General features: G+C 58.3%; 43 pseudogenes; all 43 read right to left on the bottom strand.

Moving 5' to 3' along the window:
- Positions 1 to 31: 31 nt before the first annotated feature.
- LOC138776206 (5S ribosomal RNA) lies at positions 32 to 151 on the bottom strand (annotated as a pseudogene).
- Positions 152 to 220: 69 nt separating this feature from the next.
- LOC138776076 (5S ribosomal RNA) lies at positions 221 to 340 on the bottom strand (annotated as a pseudogene).
- A 447-nt stretch (positions 341 to 787) lies between these two features.
- Positions 788 to 907, bottom strand: LOC138776205 (5S ribosomal RNA; annotated as a pseudogene).
- Positions 908 to 976: 69 nt separating this feature from the next.
- On the bottom strand, positions 977 to 1,096 carry LOC138776203 (5S ribosomal RNA; annotated as a pseudogene).
- Positions 1,097 to 1,543: 447 nt separating this feature from the next.
- Positions 1,544 to 1,663, bottom strand: LOC138776064 (5S ribosomal RNA; annotated as a pseudogene).
- Positions 1,664 to 1,732: 69 nt separating this feature from the next.
- LOC138776227 (5S ribosomal RNA) lies at positions 1,733 to 1,852 on the bottom strand (annotated as a pseudogene).
- A 69-nt stretch (positions 1,853 to 1,921) lies between these two features.
- On the bottom strand, positions 1,922 to 2,041 carry LOC138776202 (5S ribosomal RNA; annotated as a pseudogene).
- A 69-nt stretch (positions 2,042 to 2,110) lies between these two features.
- LOC138776201 (5S ribosomal RNA) lies at positions 2,111 to 2,230 on the bottom strand (annotated as a pseudogene).
- Positions 2,231 to 2,678: 448 nt separating this feature from the next.
- Positions 2,679 to 2,798, bottom strand: LOC138776215 (5S ribosomal RNA; annotated as a pseudogene).
- A 69-nt stretch (positions 2,799 to 2,867) lies between these two features.
- On the bottom strand, positions 2,868 to 2,987 carry LOC138776200 (5S ribosomal RNA; annotated as a pseudogene).
- Positions 2,988 to 3,434: 447 nt separating this feature from the next.
- On the bottom strand, positions 3,435 to 3,554 carry LOC138776199 (5S ribosomal RNA; annotated as a pseudogene).
- A 69-nt stretch (positions 3,555 to 3,623) lies between these two features.
- On the bottom strand, positions 3,624 to 3,743 carry LOC138776198 (5S ribosomal RNA; annotated as a pseudogene).
- Positions 3,744 to 4,001: 258 nt separating this feature from the next.
- LOC138776197 (5S ribosomal RNA) lies at positions 4,002 to 4,121 on the bottom strand (annotated as a pseudogene).
- A 69-nt stretch (positions 4,122 to 4,190) lies between these two features.
- On the bottom strand, positions 4,191 to 4,310 carry LOC138776196 (5S ribosomal RNA; annotated as a pseudogene).
- Positions 4,311 to 4,379: 69 nt separating this feature from the next.
- LOC138776195 (5S ribosomal RNA) lies at positions 4,380 to 4,499 on the bottom strand (annotated as a pseudogene).
- A 258-nt stretch (positions 4,500 to 4,757) lies between these two features.
- On the bottom strand, positions 4,758 to 4,877 carry LOC138776194 (5S ribosomal RNA; annotated as a pseudogene).
- A 69-nt stretch (positions 4,878 to 4,946) lies between these two features.
- LOC138776192 (5S ribosomal RNA) lies at positions 4,947 to 5,066 on the bottom strand (annotated as a pseudogene).
- A 69-nt stretch (positions 5,067 to 5,135) lies between these two features.
- LOC138776191 (5S ribosomal RNA) lies at positions 5,136 to 5,255 on the bottom strand (annotated as a pseudogene).
- Positions 5,256 to 5,324: 69 nt separating this feature from the next.
- LOC138776190 (5S ribosomal RNA) lies at positions 5,325 to 5,444 on the bottom strand (annotated as a pseudogene).
- Positions 5,445 to 5,513: 69 nt separating this feature from the next.
- LOC138776188 (5S ribosomal RNA) lies at positions 5,514 to 5,633 on the bottom strand (annotated as a pseudogene).
- Positions 5,634 to 5,702: 69 nt separating this feature from the next.
- LOC138776187 (5S ribosomal RNA) lies at positions 5,703 to 5,822 on the bottom strand (annotated as a pseudogene).
- Positions 5,823 to 5,891: 69 nt separating this feature from the next.
- LOC138776186 (5S ribosomal RNA) lies at positions 5,892 to 6,011 on the bottom strand (annotated as a pseudogene).
- A 69-nt stretch (positions 6,012 to 6,080) lies between these two features.
- Positions 6,081 to 6,200, bottom strand: LOC138776185 (5S ribosomal RNA; annotated as a pseudogene).
- Positions 6,201 to 6,269: 69 nt separating this feature from the next.
- On the bottom strand, positions 6,270 to 6,389 carry LOC138776184 (5S ribosomal RNA; annotated as a pseudogene).
- Positions 6,390 to 6,458: 69 nt separating this feature from the next.
- On the bottom strand, positions 6,459 to 6,578 carry LOC138776183 (5S ribosomal RNA; annotated as a pseudogene).
- A 69-nt stretch (positions 6,579 to 6,647) lies between these two features.
- Positions 6,648 to 6,767, bottom strand: LOC138776182 (5S ribosomal RNA; annotated as a pseudogene).
- Positions 6,768 to 6,836: 69 nt separating this feature from the next.
- Positions 6,837 to 6,956, bottom strand: LOC138776180 (5S ribosomal RNA; annotated as a pseudogene).
- A 69-nt stretch (positions 6,957 to 7,025) lies between these two features.
- On the bottom strand, positions 7,026 to 7,145 carry LOC138776179 (5S ribosomal RNA; annotated as a pseudogene).
- A 69-nt stretch (positions 7,146 to 7,214) lies between these two features.
- On the bottom strand, positions 7,215 to 7,334 carry LOC138776178 (5S ribosomal RNA; annotated as a pseudogene).
- A 69-nt stretch (positions 7,335 to 7,403) lies between these two features.
- LOC138776177 (5S ribosomal RNA) lies at positions 7,404 to 7,523 on the bottom strand (annotated as a pseudogene).
- A 69-nt stretch (positions 7,524 to 7,592) lies between these two features.
- On the bottom strand, positions 7,593 to 7,712 carry LOC138776176 (5S ribosomal RNA; annotated as a pseudogene).
- A 69-nt stretch (positions 7,713 to 7,781) lies between these two features.
- Positions 7,782 to 7,901, bottom strand: LOC138776175 (5S ribosomal RNA; annotated as a pseudogene).
- Positions 7,902 to 7,970: 69 nt separating this feature from the next.
- LOC138776174 (5S ribosomal RNA) lies at positions 7,971 to 8,090 on the bottom strand (annotated as a pseudogene).
- A 69-nt stretch (positions 8,091 to 8,159) lies between these two features.
- Positions 8,160 to 8,279, bottom strand: LOC138776172 (5S ribosomal RNA; annotated as a pseudogene).
- Positions 8,280 to 8,348: 69 nt separating this feature from the next.
- Positions 8,349 to 8,468, bottom strand: LOC138776171 (5S ribosomal RNA; annotated as a pseudogene).
- Positions 8,469 to 8,537: 69 nt separating this feature from the next.
- LOC138776170 (5S ribosomal RNA) lies at positions 8,538 to 8,657 on the bottom strand (annotated as a pseudogene).
- Positions 8,658 to 8,726: 69 nt separating this feature from the next.
- Positions 8,727 to 8,846, bottom strand: LOC138776168 (5S ribosomal RNA; annotated as a pseudogene).
- Positions 8,847 to 8,915: 69 nt separating this feature from the next.
- LOC138776167 (5S ribosomal RNA) lies at positions 8,916 to 9,035 on the bottom strand (annotated as a pseudogene).
- A 69-nt stretch (positions 9,036 to 9,104) lies between these two features.
- LOC138776166 (5S ribosomal RNA) lies at positions 9,105 to 9,224 on the bottom strand (annotated as a pseudogene).
- A 69-nt stretch (positions 9,225 to 9,293) lies between these two features.
- Positions 9,294 to 9,413, bottom strand: LOC138776165 (5S ribosomal RNA; annotated as a pseudogene).
- Positions 9,414 to 9,482: 69 nt separating this feature from the next.
- LOC138776164 (5S ribosomal RNA) lies at positions 9,483 to 9,602 on the bottom strand (annotated as a pseudogene).
- Positions 9,603 to 9,671: 69 nt separating this feature from the next.
- Positions 9,672 to 9,791, bottom strand: LOC138776163 (5S ribosomal RNA; annotated as a pseudogene).
- A 69-nt stretch (positions 9,792 to 9,860) lies between these two features.
- Positions 9,861 to 9,980, bottom strand: LOC138776162 (5S ribosomal RNA; annotated as a pseudogene).
- Between the last annotated feature and the right edge of the window lie 68 nt (positions 9,981 to 10,048).

Genomic DNA, 10,048 nt, shown 5'->3' with positions numbered 1-10,048 from the left:
AAAGGGACTTTTGGAGCTGCCATTGGCAAAAAGCCAGCGGCACCCGGGATTCCCAGCCAGTCTCCCATGCTGGTACTTGCCGGGCCTTAAGCCGTGTAGCAGTCTGCGATCTGACGAGGGCAGGCACCTTCAGCTTAGAATGGCCGCTGACGAGCTCTGCTAAAGCGAGGCTTCCTTTTGAGGATGGATAAAGGGGCCGTTGGAGCTGCCATTGGCAAAAAGCCAGCGGCACCCGGGATTCCCAGCCAGTCTCCCATGCTGGTACTTGCCGGGCCTTAAGCCGTGTAGCAGTCTGCGATCTGACGAGTGCAGGCACCTTCAGCTTAGAATGGCCGCTGACGAGCTCTGCTAAAGCGAGGCTTCCTTTTGAGGATGGATAAAGGGGCCGTTGGAGCTGCCATTGGCAAAAAGCCAGCGGCACCCGGGATTCCCAGCCAGTCTCCCATGCTGGTACTTGCCGGGCCTTAAGCCGTGTAGCAGTCTGCAATCTGACGAGGGCAGGCACCTTCAGCTTAGAATGGCCGCTGACAAGCTCTGCTAAAGCGAGGCTTCCTTTTGAGGATGGATAAAGCGGCCGTTGGAGCTGCCATTGGCAAAAAGCCAACAGCACCCGGGATTCCCAGCCAGTCTCCCATGCTGGTACTTGCCGGGCCTTAAGCCGTGTAGCAGTCTGCGATCTGACGAGGGCAGGCACCTTCAGCTTAGAATGGCCGCTGAGGAGCTCTGCTAAAGCGAGGCTTCCTTTTGAGGATGGATAAAGGGACTTTTGGAGCTGCCATTGGCAAAAAGCCAGCGGCACCCGGGATTCCCAGCCAGTCTCCCATGCTGGTACTTGCCGGGCCTTAAGCCGTGTAGCAGTCTGCGATCTGACGAGGGCAGGCACCTTCAGCTTAGAATGGCCGCTGACGAGCTCTGCTAAAGCGAGGCTTCCTTTTGAGGATGGATAAAGGGGCCGTTGGAGCTGCCATTGGCAAAAAGCCAGCGGCACCCGGGATTCCCAGCCAGTCTCCCATGCTGGTACTTGCCGGGCCTTAAGCCGTGTAGCAGTCTGCGATCTGACGAGGGCAGGCACCTTCAGCTTAGAATGGCCGCTGACGAGCTCTGCCAAAGCGAGGCTTCCTTTTGAGGATGGATAAAGGGGCCGTTGGAGCTGTCATTGGCAAAAAGCCAGCGGCACCCGGGATTCCAAGCCAGTCTCCCATGCTGGTACTTGCCGGGCCTTAAGCCGTGTAGCAGTTTGCGATCTGACGAGTGCAGGCACCTTCAGCTTAGAATGGCCGCTGACGAGCTCTGCTAAAGCGAGGCTTCCTTTTGAGGATGGATAAAGGGGCTGTTGGAGCTGCCATTGGCAAAAACCCAGCTGCACCCGGGATTGCCAGCCAGTCTCCCATGCTGGTACTTGCCCGGCCCTAAGCCGTGTAGCAGTCTGCGATCTGACGAGGGCAAGCACCTTCAGCTTAGAATGGCCGCTGACGAGCTCTGCTAAAGCGAGGCTTCCTTTTGAGGATGGATAAAGGGGCCGATGGCGCTGCCATTGGCAAAAAGCCAGCGGCACCCGGGATTCCCAGCCAGTCTCCCATGCTGGTACTTGCCGGGCCTTAAGCCGTGTAACAGTCTGCGATCTGACGAGGGCAGGCACCTTCAGCTTAGAATGGCCGCTGACGAGCTCTGCTAAAGCGAGGCTTCCTTTTGAGGATGGATAAAGGGACTTTTGGAGCTGCCATTGGCAAAAAGCCAGCGGCACCCGGGATTCCCAGCCAGTCTCCCATGCTGGTACTTGCCAGGCCTTAAGCCGTGTAGCAGTCTGCGATCTGACGAGGGCAGGCACCTTCAGCTTAGAATGGCCGCTGACGAGCTCTGCTAAAGCGAGGCTTCCTTTTGAGGATGGATAAAGGGACTTTTGGAGCTGCCATTGGCAAAAAGCCAGCGGCACCCGGGATTCCCAGCCAGTCTCCCATGCTGGTACTTGCCGGGCCTTAAGCCGTGTAGCAGTCTGCGATCTGACGAGGGCAGGCACCTTCAGCTTAGAATGGCCGCTGACGAGCTCTGCTAAAGCGAGGCTTCCTTTTGAGGATGGATAAAGGGGCCGTTGGAGCTGCCATTGGCAAAAAGCCAGCGGCACCCGGGATTCCCAGCCAGTCTCCCATGCTGGTACTTGCCGGGCCTTAAGCCGTGTAGCAGTCTGCGATCTGACGAGGGCAGGCACCTTCAGCTTAGAATGGCCGCTGACGAGCTCTGCTAAAGCGAGGCTTCCTTTTGAGGATGGATAAAGGGGCCGTTGGAGCTGCCATTGGCAAAAAGCCAGCGGCACCCGGGATTCCCCAGCCAGTCTCCCATGCTGGTACTTGCCGGGCCTTAAGCCGTGTAGCAGTCTGCGATCTGACGAGGGCAGGCACCTTCAGCTTAGAATGGCCGCTGACGAGCTCTGCTAAAGCGAGGCTTCCTTTTGAGGATGGATAAAGCGGCCGTTGGAGCTGCCATTGGCAAAAAGCCAACGGCACCCGGGATTCCCAGCCAGTCTCGCATGCTGGTACTTGCCAGGCCTTAAGCCGTGTAGCAGTCTGCGATCTGACGAGGGCAGGCACCTTCAGCTTAGAATGGCCGCTGACGAGCTCTGCTAAAGCGAGGCTTCCTTTTGAGGATGGATAAAGGGACTTTTGGAGCTGCCATTGGCAAAAAGCCAGCGGCACCCGGGATTCCCAGCCAGTCTCCCATGCTGGTACTTGCCCGGCCTTAAGCCGTGTAGCAGTCTGCGATCTGACGAGGGCAGGCACCTTCAGCTTAGAATGGCCGCTGACGAGCTCTGCTAAAGCGAGGCTTCCTTTTGAGGATGGATAAAGGGACTTTTGGAGCTGCCATTGGCAAAAAGCCAGCGGCACCCGGGATTCCCAGCCAGTCTCCCATGCTGGTACTTGCCGGGCCTTAAGCCGTGTAGCAGTCTGCGATCTGACGAGGGCAGGCACCTTCAGCTTAGAATGGCCGCTGACGAGCTCTGCCAAAGCGAGGCTTCCTTTTGAGGATGGATAAAGGGGCCGTTGGAGCTGTCATTGGCAAAAAGCTAGCGGCACCCGGGATTCCCAGCCAGTCTCCCATGCTGGTACTTGCCGGGCCTTAAGCCGTGTAGCAGTTTGCGATCTGACGAGTGCAGGCACCTTCAGCTTAGAATGGCCGCTGACGAGCTCTGCTAAAGCGAGGCTTCCTTTTGAGGATGGATAAAGGGGCCGTTGGAGCTGCCATTGGCAAAAACCCAGCTGCACCCGGGATTCCCAGCCAGTCTCCCATGCTGGTACTTGCCGGGCCTTAAGCCGTGTAGCAGTCTGCGATCTGACGAGGGCAAGCACCTTCAGCTTAGAATGGCCGCTGACGAGCTCTGCTAAAGCGAGGCTTCCTTTTGAGGATGGATAAAGGGGCCGTTGGAGCTGCCATTGGCAAAAAGCCAGCGGCACCCGGGATTCCCAGCCAGTCTCCCATGCTGGTACTTGCCGGGCCTTAAGCCGTGTAGCAGTCTGCGATCTGACGAGGGCAGGCACCTTCAGCTTAGAATGGCCGCTGACGAGCTCTGCTAAAGCGAGGCTTCCTTTTGAGGATGGATAAAGGGGCCGTTGGAGCTGCCATTGGCAAAAAGCCAGCGGCACCCGGGATTCCCAGCCAGTCTCCCATGCTGGTACTTGCCGGGCCTTAAGCCGTGTAGCAGTCTGCGATCTGACGAGGGCAGGCACCTTCAGCTTAGAATGGCCGCTGACGAGCTCTGCTAAAGCGAGGCTTCCTTTTGAGGATGGATAAAGGGGCCGTTGGAGCTGCCATTGGCAAAAAGCCAGCGGCACCCGGGATTCCCAGCCAGTCTCCCATGCTGGTACTTGCCGGGCCTTAAGCCGTGTAGCAGTCTGCGATCTGACGAGGGCAGGCACCTACAGCTTAGAATGGCCGCTGATGAGCTCTGCTAAAGCGAGGCTTCCTTTTGAGGATGGATAAAGGGGCTTTTGGAGCTGCCATTGGCAAAAAGCCAGCGGCACCCGGGATTCCCAGCCAGTCTCCCATGCTGGTACTTGCCGGGCCTTAAGCCGTGTAGCAGTCTGCGATCTGACGAGGGCAGGCACCTTCAGCTTAGAATGGCCGCTGACGAGCTCTGCTAAAGCGAGGCTTCCTTTTGAGGATGGATAAAGGGGCCGTTGGAGCTGCCATTGGCAAAAAGCCAGCGGCACCCGGGATTCCCAGCCAGTCTCCCATGCTGGTACTTGCCGGGCCTTAAGCCGTGTAGCAGTCTGCGATCTGACGAGGGCAGGCACCTTCAGCTTAGAATGGCCGCTGACGAGCTCTGCTAAAGCGAGGCTTCCTTTTGAGGATGGATAAAGGGGCCGTTGGAGCTGCCATTGGCAAAAAGCCAGCGGCACCCGGGATTCCCAGCCAGTCTCCCATGCTGGTACTTGCCGGGCCTTAAGCCGTGTAGCAGTCTGCGATCTGACGAGGGCAGGCACCTTCAGCTTAGAATGGCCGCTGACGAGCTCTGCTAAAGCGAGGCTTCCTTTTGAGGATGGATAAAGGGGCCGTTGGAGCTGCCATTGGCAAAAAGCCAGCGGCACCCGGGATTCCCAGCCAGTCTCCCATGCTGGTACTTGACGGGCCTTAAGCCGTGTAGCAGTCTGCGATCTGACGAGGGCAGGCACCTTCAGCTTAGAATGGCCGCTGACGAGCTCTGCTAAAGCGAGGCTTCCTTTTGAGGATGGATAAAGGGGCCGTTGGAGCTGCCATTGGCAAAAAGCCAGCGGCACCCGGGATTCCCAGCCAGTCTCCCATGCTGGTACTTGCCGGGCCTTAAGCCGTGTAGCAGTCTGCGATCTGACGAGGGCAGGCACCTTCAGCTTAGAATGGCCGCTGACGAGCTCTGCTAAAGCGAGGCTTCCTTTTGAGGATGGATAAAGGGGCCGTTGGAGCTGCCATTGGCAAAAAGCCAGCGGCACCCGGGATTCCCAGCCAGTCTCCCATGCTGGTACTTGCCGGGCCTTAAGCCGTGTAGCAGTCTGCGATCTGACGAGGGCAGGCACCTTCAGCTTAGAATGGCCGCTGACGAGCTCTGCTAAAGCGAGGCTTCCTTTTGAGGATGGATAAAGGGGCCGTTGGAGCTGCCATTGGCAAAAAGCCAGCGGCACCCGGGATTCCCAGCCAGTCTCCCATGCTGGTACTTGCCGGGCCTTAAGCCGTGTAGCAGTCTGCGATCTGACGAGGGCAGGCACCTTCAGCTTAGAATGGCCGCTGACGAGCTCTGCTAAAGCGAGGCTTCCTTTTGAGGATGGATAAAGGGGCCGTTGGAGCTGCCATTGGCAAAAAGCCAGCGGCACCCGGGATTCCCAGCCAGTCTCCCATGCTGGTACTTGCCGGGCCTTAAGCCGTGTAGCAGTCTGCGATCTGACGAGGGCAGGCACCTTCAGCTTAGAATGGCCGCTGACGAGCTCTGCTAAAGCGAGGCTTCCTTTTGAGGATGGATAAAGGGGCCGTTGGAGCTGCCATTGGCAAAAAGCCAGCGGCACCCGGGATTCCCAGCCAGTCTCCCATGCTGGTACTTGCCGGGCCTTAAGCCGTGTAGCAGTCTGCGATCTGACGAGGGCAGGCACCTTCAGCTTAGAATGGCCGCTGACGAGCTCTGCTAAAGCGAGGCTTCCTTTTGAGGATGGATAAAGGGGCCGTTGGAGCTGCCATTGGCAAAAAGCCAGCGGCACCCGGGATTCCCAGCCAGTCTCCCATGCTGGTACTTGCCGGGCCTTAAGCCGTGTAGCAGTCTGCGATCTGACGAGGGCAGGCACCTTCAGCTTAGAATGGCCGCTGACGAGCTCTGCTAAAGCGAGGCTTCCTTTTGAGGATGGATAAAGGGGACTTTGGAGCTGCCATTGGCAAAAAGCCAGCGGCACCCGGGATTCCCAGCCAGTCTCCCATGCTGGTACTTGCCGGGCCTTAAGCCGTGTAGCAGTCTGCGATCTGACGAGGGCAGGCACCTTCAGCTTAGAATGGCCGCTGACGAGCTCTGCTAAAGCGAGGCTTCCTTTTGAGGATGGATAAAGGGGCCGTTGGAGCTGCCATTGGCAAAAAGCCAGCGGCACCCGGGATTCCCAGCCAGTCTCCCATGCTGGTACTTGCCGGGCCTTAAGCCGTGTAGCAGTCTGCGATCTGACGAGGGCAGGCACCTTCAGCTTAGAATGGCCGCTGACGAGCTCTGCTAAAGCGAGGCTTCCTTTTGAGGATGGATAAAGGGGCCGTTGGAGCTGCCATTGGCAAAAAGCCAGCGGCACCCGGGATTCCCAGCCAGTCTCCCATGCTGGTACTTGCCGGGCCTTAAGCCGTGTAGCAGTCTGCGATCTGACGAGGGCAGGCACCTTCAGCTTAGAATGGCCGCTGACGAGCTCTGCTAAAGCGAGGCTTCCTTTTGAGGATGGATAAAGGGGCCGTTGGAGCTGCCATTGGCAAAAAGCCAGCGGCACCCGGGATTCCCAGCCAGTCTCCCATGCTGGTACTTGCCGGGCCTTAAGCCGTGTAGCAGTCTGCGATCTGACGAGGGCAGGCACCTTCAGCTTAGAATGGCCGCTGACGAGCTCTGCTAAAGCGAGGCTTCCTTTTGAGGATGGATAAAGGGGCCGTTGGAGCTGCCATTGGCAAAAAGCCAGCGGCACCCGGGATTCCCAGCCAGTCTCCCATGCTGGTACTTGCCGGGCCTTAAGCCGTGTAGCAGTCTGCGATCTGACGAGGGCAGGCACCTTCAGCTTAGAATGGCCGCTGACGAGCTCTGCTAAAGCGAGGCTTCCTTTTGAGGATGGATAAAGGGGCCGTTGGAGCTGCCATTGGCAAAAAGCCAGCGGCACCCGGGATTCCCAGCCAGTCTCCCATGCTGGTACTTGCCGGGCCTTAAGCCGTGTAGCAGTCTGCGATCTGACGAGGGCAGGCACCTTCAGCTTAGAATGGCCGCTGACGAGCTCTGCTAAAGCGAGGCTTCCTTTTGAGGATGGATAAAGGGGCCGTTGGAGCTGCCATTGGCAAAAAGCCAGCGGCACCCGGGATTCCCAGCCAGTCTCCCATGCTGGTACTTGCCGGGCCTTAAGCCGTGTAGCAGTCTGCGATCTGACGAGGGCAGGCACCTTCAGCTTAGAATGGCCGCTGACGAGCTCTGCTAAAGCGAGGCTTCCTTTTGAGGATGGATAAAGGGGCCGTTGGAGCTGCCATTGGCAAAAAGCCAGCGGCACCCGGGATTCCCAGCCAGTCTCCCATGCTGGTACTTGCCGGGCCTTAAGCCGTGTAGCAGTCTGCGATCTGACGAGGGCAGGCACCTTCAGCTTAGAATGGCCGCTGACGAGCTCTGCTAAAGCGAGGCTTCCTTTTGAGGATGGATAAAGGGGCCGTTGGAGCTGCCATTGGCAAAAAGCCAGCGGCACCCGGGATTCCCAGCCAGTCTCCCATGCTGGTACTTGCCGGGCCTTAAGCCGTGTAGCAGTCTGCGATCTGACGAGGGCAGGCACCTTCAGCTTAGAATGGCCGCTGACGAGCTCTGCTAAAGCGAGGCTTCCTTTTGAGGATGGATAAAGGGGCCGTTGGAGCTGCCATTGGCAAAAAGCCAGCGGCACCCGGGATTCCCAGCCAGTCTCCCATGCTGGTACTTGCCGGGCCTTAAGCCGTGTAGCAGTCTGCGATCTGACGAGGGCAGGCACCTTCAGCTTAGAATGGCCGCTGACGAGCTCTGCTAAAGCGAGGCTTCCTTTTGAGGATGGATAAAGGGGCCGTTGGAGCTGCCATTGGCAAAAAGCCAGCGGCACCCGGGATTCCCAGCCAGTCTCCCATGCTGGTACTTGCCGGGCCTTAAGCCGTGTAGCAGTCTGCGATCTGACGAGGGCAGGCACCTTCAGCTTAGAATGGCCGCTGACGAGCTCTGCTAAAGCGAGGCTTCCTTTTGAGGATGGATAAAGGGGCCGTTGGAGCTGCCATTGGCAAAAAGCCAGCGGCACCCGGGATTCCCAGCCAGTCTCCCATGCTGGTACTTGCCGGGCCTTAAGCCGTGTAGCAGTCTGCGATCTGACGAGGGCAGGCACCTTCAGCTTAGAATGGCCGCTGACGAGCTCTGCTAAAGCGAGGCTTCCTTTTGAGGATGGATAAAGGGGCCGTTGGAGCTGCCATTGGCAAAAAGCCAGCGGCACCCGGGATTCCCAGCCAGTCTCCCATGCTGGTACTTGCCGGGCCTTAAGCCGTGTAGCAGTCTGCGATCTGACGAGGGCAGGCACCTTCAGCTTAGAATGGCCGCTGACGAGCTCTGCTAAAGCGAGGCTTCCTTTTGAGGATGGATAAAGGGGCCGTTGGAGCTGCCATTGGCAAAAAGCCAGCGGCACCCGGGATTCCCAGCCAGTCTCCCATGCTGGTACTTGCCGGGCCTTAAGCCGTGTAGCAGTCTGCGATCTGACGAGGGCAGGCACCTTCAGCTTAGAATGGCCGCTGACGAGCTCTGCTAAAGCGAGGCTTCCTTTTGAGGATGGATAAAGGGGCCGTTGGAGCTGCCATTGGCAAAAAGCCAGCGGCACCCGGGATTCCCAGCCAGTCTCCCATGCTGGTACTTGCCGGGCCTTAAGCCGTGTAGCAGTCTGCGATCTGACGAGGGCAGGCACCTTCAGCTTAGAATGGCCGCTGACGAGCTCTGCTAAAGCGAGGCTTCCTTTTGAGGATGGATAAAGGGGCCGTTGGAGCTGCCATTGGCAAAAAGCCAGCGGCACCCGGGATTCCCAGCCAGTCTCCCATGCTGGTACTTGCCGGGCCTTAAGCCGTGTAGCAGTCTGCGATCTGACGAGGGCAGGCACCTTCAGCTTAGAATGGCCGCTGACGAGCTCTGCTAAAGCGAGGCTTCCTTTTGAGGATGGATAAAGGGGCCGTTGGAGCTGCCATTGGCAAAAAGCCAGCGGCACCCGGGATTCCCAGCCAGTCTCCCATGCTGGTACTTGCCGGGCCTTAAGCCGTGTAGCAGTCTGCGATCTGACGAGGGCAGGCACCTTCAGCTTAGAATGGCCGCTGACGAGCTCTGCTAAAGCGAGGCTTCCTTTTGAGGATGGATAAAGGGGCCGTTGGAGCTGCCATTGGCAAAAAGCCAGCGGCACCCGGGATTCCCAGCCAGTCTCCCATGCTGGTACTTGCCGGGCCTTAAGCCGTGTAGCAGTCTGCGATCTGACGAGGGCAGGCACCTTCAGCTTAGAATGGCCGCTGACGAGCTCTGCTAAAGCGAGGCTTCCTTTTGAGGATGGATAAAGGGGCCGTTGGAGCTGCCATTGGCAAAAAGCCAGCGGCACCCGGGATTCCCAGCCAGTCTCCCATGCTGGTACTTGCCGGGCCTTAAGCCGTGTAGCAGTCTGCGATCTGACGAGGGCAGGCACCTTCAGCTTAGAATGGCCGCTGACGAGCTCTGCTAAAGCGAGGCTTCCTTTTGAGGATGGATAAAGGGGCCGTTGGAGCTGCCATTGGCAAAAAGCCAGCGGCACCCGGGATTCCCAGCCAGTCTCCCATGCTGGTACTTGCCGGGCCTTAAGCCGTGTAGCAGTCTGCGATCTGACGAGGGCAGGCACCTTCAGCTTAGAATGGCCGCTGACGAGCTCTGCTAAAGCGAGGCTTCCTTTTGAGGATGGATAAAGGGGCCGTTGGAGCTGCCATTGGCAAAAAGCCAGCGGCACCCGGGATTCCCAGCCAGTCTCCCATGCTGGTACTTGCCGGGCCTTAAGCCGTGTAGCAGTCTGCGATCTGACGAGGGCAGGCACCTTCAGCTTAGAATGGCCGCTGACGAGCTCTGCTAAAGCGAGGCTTCCTTTTGAGGATGGATAAAGGGGCCGTTGGAGCTGCCATTGGCAAAAAGCCAGCGGCACCCGGGATTCCCAGCCAGTCTCCCATGCTGGTACTTGCCGGGCCTTAAGCCGTGTAGCAGTCTGCGATCTGACGAGGGCAGGCACCTTCAGCTTAGAATGGCCGCTGACGAGCTCTGCTAAAGCGAGGCTTCCTTTTGAGGATGGATAAAGGGGCCGTTGGAGCTGCCATTGGCAAA

This window comes from Dendropsophus ebraccatus, unplaced genomic scaffold (assembly GCF_027789765.1).
Source record: "Dendropsophus ebraccatus isolate aDenEbr1 unplaced genomic scaffold, aDenEbr1.pat pat_scaffold_418_ctg1, whole genome shotgun sequence".
NCBI classification, from domain to species: domain Eukaryota; kingdom Metazoa; phylum Chordata; class Amphibia; order Anura; family Hylidae; genus Dendropsophus; species Dendropsophus ebraccatus.
Note: the sequence above shows the minus strand (reverse complement) of the source record. Positions and strands in the feature narration are given on the sequence as shown.